Below are 9,416 nucleotides of genomic sequence, written 5' to 3'. Positions count from 1 at the left end.
AAAAGCCTAAGTTCCAAATGTATTTTCTTTTTGTTTTTAATAAAATTTACCTTTTTTAGGAACAGGATTGGATTTTTGGTGTCCTAAGAGGTTTGTGCATGTTGTTTGATTAGCTGGTAGCCACAGCTAATTTTCTTTGTTTTCTTTCTCAGCTCTTCCTCGGGGTGTGTGTGTGTGTGTGTGTGTGTGTGTGAAAAAGCTTGAGGGAGGAATTCCCAAGTGCTCCTTCCTGGGCTCAAAGGGTTTTTTTTTGCATTTGGGTGGTGGCAGCGTTTACCAAGCCAAGGTCAGAGAAAAGCTGTAACCTTGGGAGTTTAATACACAGGGCTGCCCAGAGTGGGGGGCAAGTGGGGCAATTTGCCCCAGGCCCTGCAGGGGCCCCCACGAGAATATAGTATTGCAACTTTTTTTATGGAAGGAGCCCCCAAAATTGCTTTGCCCCAGACCCCCTGAATCCTCTGGGTGGCCCTGTGAATACAAGACTGGAGTGGCTAGTATTAATTTTTAAAATCCTTGCAGGCCCCACTTCTGCACTTGGAGTGACAGAGGTCGGATTCAGCCTTGACAGCAGGCATTTATTGATAATGTGCATCGTCTGTGTTATGCTGCAGCTGCACAAAGGGCTGTCACAAAGGCCCCAGCGATACTGGTTGGCTGCACAGAGACCTTGCCCGGTCCAGCACCTGTTCAACAGGGACAATTGGCGATGGGGCAGGTCAAAACCAGGCAGGCAAATTGTGGGGTAAGCGACGAGGGATTGGTTGGGGATTATAACAGATATCCATTCCTCTCACCAGAGTGTTTCCGCCCTAACAACCTGGCGTGGTGGATGAGACCATAATGGGCGACGTGGCAGCAAACATAAGGCTGGTGCTTTAAAAAGGTCATTGTGCAGCGGTAGGCTTGAGTTGGTGCTTACTTTCTCCAGTAACTTGCCAGTGACAACCTCTCATCTGATATGAGGAGGAGCAACGTTGCTCAGACCTGGAAGTCATGGGAGTGGAGTCGGACGCAGGGTGCCAGAGATGATGCGCATGATGGCACGTAACTGCGTATCCACCAGTTTGGTGTGTGACGATCGACTCCAAACTGGTGTGCAGTATTCAGTCACCGAATATGAGGTAGCAAGAGCTGACGTCCAGAAAGTTGAAGCATGAGCACCCCATGGTAAACCGGCCAGTTTGCTAACAAGATTGTTGTGCGTCTTAACTTTAGCTGCTGTCTTCTTCAGGTGGACATGTAACTCAGTGTGCGGTCTAAGGTCACACCTAGATAGACCGGTTCTACTTCATGCTTCACCTTCTGACCATTCAGATTAACATTCAGTTCTTGGGTTGCGCTGGTGTGATGAAGATGGAACAAACTGGAGACTGTTTTTATGACGCTTGGCTGCAGGCACCAAGTCTTACAGTAGTCAGATAACTTTATCATGTCCCCATTTAAGGTGGCATCAAGCTTGTGGAACGTCTGGGCCTGGGTACCGGAACAGATGTTGTCTGCGTAAATGAACTTTCATGACTCCGTTGTTGGCAGGTGACTGATGTAAAGGTTGAACAGGGTTGGAGAAAGCACAGAGCCCTGGGATACCCCATTGCTCTGTCATCTCCAAGCACTCATCTTCTCCCCCATATGGACTCTGAATGGCCTATTGTGGAGGAACAGTTCAATGACACCTGTGACCCAAGGTAGCAGGACCCTTGATACCTTCACAAGCAGGCCAGTGTGCCATACTGTGTCACACGCCGCTGTTAGGTCAATGAAAACAGCACCTGTTTTCAAGTTTCTCTGGAAGTCATTTTCAACAAATGTGGTCAGCGCGAGTACTTGGTCGCATGTGATATGGCCTCAGCAAAAGCCTTGGTCAGGGCTCAAAATTCTCTCCATGTCGGGTAATAGGCACTGTAGGACCAAGCGCTCCAGTGGCTTGAAGCACACTGATAATAATGATATGGGACAATAGCTTGATGCTTGACTTGGGTCCTTTCCAGGCGTTAGGAGGCCAATGGCTTTTGCGGTGCACCGTATCTTCGGTAGCCTACCTTCACTGATGACCCCGGTGAAGAATTTCACAAGCCAAAGCCGAAAACAGGGGCCAAGGTTTTTCAGGAATTCTGGAGATATGTTGTCAGCAGCCTGCAGCTGTTCCACACTTGATGCTACCCCGTGTCTGTTCCAGCTCTGTTGCAGTGAATGGTTCTGGGCAGCTTCTGATCTTGTGTACATGTTTACACATATGCCATTCGTTCCTCACTTGTCTTCTCATCTGTTTCTCCAAAGGTGCGCTGGCCACTTTAAGTAGGTGTCCAGCTACCTGGTTGGATGTCACTGAGAGTTGGCAGAGTACAGGTGGCTGCTGCACTGATCTAAGGCATCGGAGCAGACAACAACACATGCAGCTGGAGCAAGTAAAGCTCATCCTCTCGGTCATCTCCTCCCCTCTGGCTCGGCAAGCAGTGTCCAATGATTCGATCAGATGGTCAGCGACATCTGAGTCACCAGATGCCTCATACTGCAAGCAAGGCAGTGCTCTCCTCTTCGAGACAGGGGATGTAGACCAGGCTGCAACCGTGTGGGATGGCTCTGCAGGCTGCTTTGTAGATAGCACCATGAGCAATGGTGGTCTCATTAACCAAGATATGCCGGGCTGGTATTGTCACCGCACCCTTCTCCAGCACTTCCCGATATTTTTCCCAGTCGGCCTTTCGGAAGTTCCACCGCTTCTTTTTGGAACTCTTGACAACTCGGAGCTGTAGCCCGATATGGATCAGCGACGGTCTGTGTTGGCTGTGTGGAAAGTTATCCAAGTCTTGGCATGTTGCTGGCTGAGGATAACCATGAACTGAACTGACCCAGCATAAGTCAGGAGAATGGTCATGATCCCACCTAGAAGAATGGAACGTGCCTTGTTGCTTAGAATCATAGATAAGGGCAAGGTCGTTTTGAGATGCCCGGTCTGCAAGTTGTTCACCGTGTATGTCAACCTCCTTATACCATCAGTCGGTGTGATAGCTGTTGAAATCTCCGACATAGACAGCTGGGTGTGGCAGGCTTGGTAGCACCTGTTGGTTCCAGCTGACGCTTGGAGGCTTGTAAACATTTGCCGTCCAGAAACTGCCAATCTGGATGGGTTACAGAATTCAATAGACATCAGCTGAATGGCACCTGCAATGTGGGACTCAGCCGTGCTTTGGGTGTGCCACATGGCACAACAGGTTGAAGCTGCCAATACTGTAATGCCCGGCTTCAGCAGTTGCTACGTGTGTCTCCTGCAAGCAAATGATTTCAATAGTATGTCAATGAGCAAGAATGCCGAGTAAATCACACTTGGCAAACGACAAACCCTCCATGTTGAGTTGTAACGCGCGTAGAGCTGGACCAATGACATAGAAGTCACCGGGCTGCACATTGGGGTTGTCGGTGATGATAGTGCCAGGATTTGTTTAGCTGGTGCTTGTGGAATTCGGCTCACTGGTTGGATCATTAGCTTCCCTAACTGCTGTCAGGTACTGGTGGGTGGGGCGACGAGGACGCTGATCCATTGCCTTATTTAGGAGCCTATTACCACCCACCCCACCCCGATTTTTCACACTTGCTATCTGGCCACCCTAAGTAGCAGTGATAGTGAAAATTATTCACAATGTGAGAAGGGAAGTAATCATAGGTATGACCCCACTTGCTTAAATTTTGGCTTATTGTTTATTGAGGATCGACAGGGTGAATGCAGGTCACAGTTTATCATCTGCAGGGAATTGTTAACTAACAAAAACCTAAAACCATCAAAATTACACAGGCATTTGGAGAGAAAACACCCAAGCTATAAAGACAAGCCAATTTATGTTTTTCAATGAAAATCCAAAGATTTGGAAAGGTCACCAAAAAATCTTAAATGTGGCTATACTGTCCAAGAGCAAGCATTACATGCCTCTTACCTTTCTGCATTCTACATTGCCAAACATAAACAAACTCATCTAGTCGCTGAGGAGTTAATTTTACCTTCTGCTATTGACATATGCACTGAATTGTTGGGTGAGTCAGCTGCTAAAAAGTTAAAAACAGTTCTTCTTTCCAAAGATATAATGAGGAGAGGAATCCGTGCTATTTCAGAAGACATCCAATAGCAAACAACTGACCATCTTTCAGTAAGTGATTATTTGACTTTACAATTAGACAAATCTACAGATATAGCAAACCATGCCATTTTGCTGGCTAATGTGAGGCATGTATAGGATGGTGGGATTCAAGAACAATACCTATTTAGTGCAGCCATGCCTACTTCTGCTACTGCTGTTGATATATTTGGTGCACTGAATAATTATATGCAGTAGGTGACATTGAGCCGGACAAAGTGGGGTATTACAACTGATGGAGATGCTTCAATGATAGGACAACATTTGGGAGTTGTGCAAAGAATCCTTTTAAAAGCACCCATTGCACCATGGAACCACTGTTTCCTGCACAGAGAGATGTTATCAGCTAAAGATGTGATACCTGAGCTTCACAAAACTCTTAAAGGTGTTGGGAAAATTGTAAATTATATTAAAAACTATGTCAAGAATTCCCAGTGCATTCAGGTTTTTCTGTGAGGAAATGGGCAGTGTGTGTCCATCTGCTTTTCCATGCTGAGGTTCATTGGTTGTCCCATGGCAAAGTTTTGTCTCATGTATACAAACTGACAAATGAGTTGGCAGCTTTTCTTGAAGGAAAAAAGTCTCACCTGGCAGAACACTTCAGTAATGAGACATGACGTGCTCACGTTGCATTTCTTGTAGATATATTTGAACAAATATTCAATTAGAATTATTTGAATCTGTTTTTACTGGGCAGAGGGCACAATCACTTTAAGCAAACTGACAAAATTGATTGTTGAATGCAGAGTTGTTGTGGCTGTGTTGGTCCCAGGATACTAGAGAGACAAGGTGGGTGAGGTAATATTTTTTATTGGACCAACTTCTGTTGGTGAGAGAGACAAATTTTCAAGCTTACATAGACCTGAAGGAGAGCTTAGTGTGACTTGAAAGCTTGCCTCTCTCACCAACAGAAGTTGGTCCAATAAAAGATATGACCTCATCCATCTTGTCTCACCCAGATTTAACATTTTAGCCTTGACCTGATTTAGTCTTATCTAATTGAACTTCCATTTTGTGTGTGCTGTTGTTTGGGATGCTGCTGTATTTCTCTTTACCTACAACAGGAAGTAATTGTGCTCTCTCAGATGTTATGGTTTGTTGACTTTAATTCGGCAATCACTGAACATATAGTATTTACGTTAGTTGACTTGTTTTAGTGAGGCACAGAATTATTGACTATAGCTGGGCAGGAAACTTTTCCCATCCTTCAAACATTGTCAAGACTTAGAAAAATTTTCCTGGCTCAAATTGGTATGAAAAGTCAAAATCTCAAAATCATTTGTGAACCAATCAACCAACCAAAAAAACATTTTCAGTTCAGGCCAAGTGAAACATTTCATTTAGATTTTCACCTTTTTTCTCTTTTAAAAATCTAATTAGCTGACACTTCAGAACCAAAAGTCATCTCAAATAAGAAAGCCAGAACGGTTCATTTTGAAAATGTCAGAACAAAATATTTTAACTGTTTCAAAACTTAACTTTTTTGAATCAGGAGACTTGTCAAATCCAAACCTGTTTTGTGAACCATTTGTTTCAATGAATCAGCATTTTTTGAGAAAAAATATTCATAGAAAAATTTCCAACAAGCTCTACAATTGGCATTTGCCAATCTGCATTTTTTCATTTTAAATATGTATTAAAAAGTGATCAATAGAACCCTACACTCCAATACATCCCAAAGTCTTTAAATGATGATGGGAATTATTATAGTGTGTTCCATAATGATTGATCACATCACCAACTGTGGCACAAATGAGATAATGGTGAAGTGTGTTCACCTTGCTCTATCAGTAGAAGTAGCCATACTTTGTAACACAACATATAAAAGTGAAAAGGTAGTGTGCACCAAGAATCAGCATTTTACTACAGATGTTTCTTCCATGCTGAAGATTTGTTAAATTATCTCCCTAGAAGTACAAGATAGATTTCTCCAGTACAGACAATGAAGGAAGTGAGAACTACTGGCCAAAAAGGTAAGTCCTGTAGAAAATGGTTTGTAATAAAACTCAAAATGTTTTGTTTTCAAGTGTAACATTTAAAAAAAAAATTGAAGAAAAATCTGAAATGAAAACTCGTTTGACTCAAAAAAATTGAAAAGTTTCATTTAGAAAATATCTAAATGAAACGTTTGGATTTTTTCTGGAATCCCACCTACTCCCCGACAAACAATGGAGCAAATTCTGTATTTTATTTTTTTTTGGTTAAAAGGTTTCATACAAAATACTTTGCCAAGCTCTACTTGCCATTTCATGTATCCATTAAGCATAGGGTGACCAGATAGCAAGTGTGAAAAATCAGGACAAAGTATGGGGGGGAGGGGGTAATAGGCGCCTATATCAGAAAACGCCCTGAATATCGGGACTATCCCTATAAAATGGGGACATCTGGTCACCCTAGTTAAGCACTATGTACAACTATAGCATTGTATAACAATTGTGCATTTATCCCTGGCAGGGAAGCACTGATCTAGGGAACTGGGGTCAGATTTCTCTGGTCCAGCTAACAGCACTAAGAGCAGGACTAGAGGGGGCAGGAAGGTCAAAGATGGCCATCAGGCAATTTTGCATTTCCCTACTCCTGGGGCTGCAGGGGAAGGGGCTAGTCCCTAATGTATGTTAGAGCGACCTTCCGGAGGCTGCAGCAGCACCCCGGCCATGCCCCCTTCCCCCCTAGACACACTTCTTTGCCAGGGTTCAGGAGGGTAGCATTGGAGCCATTGCACAGCAGCTACAAACCAGAGGAGGATTCCCCACTGCAGAGAAAACTTCCAGTGCCTGGTTTGACTAGGGCTACGGGCTTCAGATTAATGAAGCTGATTTCTTGTGAAGTAATTTTGTAAAGGTGCACAATACTTTTAATAAATGTGTTAGCATCTGAATGAGAAAATCTGTATTTGTTTCTCTTTTTATATGAGTAAGAGGGCAGCCATCCAGTAATCTGATTGGCTGGCACAGTTTCCATTTGGTTGCAGGGATAAAATACAAAACATTTATGTGCACAAAAACAAATGGTAAAATCTAGAAACCATACCTGGTCGGTAGTGATGTTACAAACTTGAATATTTGTTCTGTCACATGTTATTTTTGCAGAACACTGGCAGATTCTGCCACTCATGTGAATAAGTATTAACTACCTGCAAAATTATCATTGATTCCAAAGGATTGATTTTTCTACACAACAGTAACACATTAAATTTTTATTTTTTTAAAAAGAACAAACTGCTCAGTAGCCGAAAGTAAATTGTTCCAGCAAGTTGACCATTTTTAAGAGCTATTTAGAGATGTGAATTCTCTGCAGTTTGAAGCAGTCGATTTTTCCCCTTATTGTTTGAACTTTATCCTAAATGTCGTGTTTTATATTTGAATGGTTATTTTATGTATCTCAAAACCCCATACAGTAAAGCAAAAACTTTATTACAATAAGACCTTATAGCAGAGTATTTGTCTACACAACAAATGAAAGAATGTAATAAGCATTAAAAGACACACTAAAATAACACTGAGTGCCTAACAAACTTACAAAGGAAATTCAGAGCTAAGGTCACTGGTTCTATTCTTATCTCATCCTATTACGGTCAGATTCTGATCTTGTTTACACTGAAGAAAACCCCTAGTAACTTCAGAGTTTATTGAAGTTATTTTGTATTTTTATGCATATGGCTGGCATTCCATACGCACTGAAATGCTATACATGGTGTTTGTGCCCAGTTACCATGAGCTTCTGCAATCAGAACAAAGGGTTGGAAATTCACAGGTTCAACAGAGCACTGCTTGGCGGGGAAGATAGCTCTAATTCACCTTTCTGTCCCCATCTTAAATCAGAAGCATCTTCTGGCTGGGGATCACTGGAGTGTAGTGCACTCAGCACATCTCAGATGCTGGCAGAGCACTGGGAGGCAGTGGTGTAGAGCCAACAACACCAACCTTAGGTTTCCAGAGATTCCCCAGCTGTCCCTTTGGTGCAACTTTCTGACTACTTTGGGCTTCCTGAGCTGCACAAAGCAGCTGTGAGGCCAAGGATCTGGATCATAGTTTCAGTAGCAAGGTCCATAATGCATCACATTGCATGTGTACTCACACAGCACTCACTAAACTACAAAGTCCTTCATCAGCATGCACTTGGTTCAGAAATTTCTCTGTGTGGTGGTGTTCCAATTCAGGGATTTGACCGAAGCTTATCTCTCGTTATGACACCTTCGCTCACCAGGTAGTGAGGACGAAATTAACTTCCCAGTGGTGCATGCACAGTTACACCACAGAGATTTCTGAGTTATTGCAAAGAATAATTGTGAGGAAAAGAGAAAGTTACTTACCTGTTAGTCTGCTTCTTTGAAGATCTGATCCCAAAGGATTCTTGCTCGTGGGCCCTGTGTTCCCTAATGAAATGACACTAGTTCTCTATTACTTGACCCTACAAGGCAGGCACAGTGGGGAGCAGCATGTTAGAACCTTCCTTCAGACTGGTGGGTGCTCATCACCAATGGCCACATCCTACCAGAGCCCTCAGGGTCTTCCCCCCCTTGCTCTCACCTTTTATTTCCTGGATCAACTTTCCTCCTTATACTGCCTTCTCCACATTCCCTCCTATTGTTTGCTCCACTCACTTCTTTCACCTTGATTCAAATTAGATTGTAAGGTTCTTCAGAGTGGTGACCATATTTTCCTATGTGTTTACACTACTCTGAGCACAACTACTCTCTGACCCTGACTGGAACTTGGTGGCACCCTACCACAATTCTGCCACTACACTAAGGCACTGAGTCACCGGGGAGTCACTGCTACATAAAGACAGAGCAAATGCTCCAGGCTGTTCAGTCACGAACCAAACAGAGAAAAAGAGGGTAGATTTTCTTTTTTTTAAGGGATGAATTTCAAGGCTTTTCCTCTGCTCTGAAGATTAGGAAAGTGGTTGCTCTGGAGACTCCGTCTGTGTAACTGTCAGGATGCAGAATAAAACTCGCAGTTTCCTGTGATAAACTGCTTTTGCCTTGTCTTCTAAACTGCAGTAACAGGGGGGAAAATCACTGTTACCAGTAGCAAACCTGTCTATGAAGGAGAACCACTAGAGTTAGATGATTCCAAATGGCATAACACCATTGGATTCTGGCCGTTCTTGAGATAGAGGCCACTAAAATCACATCAGAATTCAATTGGGAGGGGTGAAAGCATGATAGTAGTTACAATTACATGATTTAAGATCAGAGATTTCATGACTGTTCACAGGACTAAAAACTAAAGTTTTTCAAGCACTGTAAATAATTTCAATACACCTCTACCTTGATATAACGCT

Source organism: Malaclemys terrapin, chromosome 3, assembly GCF_027887155.1.
Source record: "Malaclemys terrapin pileata isolate rMalTer1 chromosome 3, rMalTer1.hap1, whole genome shotgun sequence".
NCBI classification, from domain to species: domain Eukaryota; kingdom Metazoa; phylum Chordata; order Testudines; family Emydidae; genus Malaclemys; species Malaclemys terrapin.
This window is presented reverse-complemented; position numbering follows the sequence as displayed.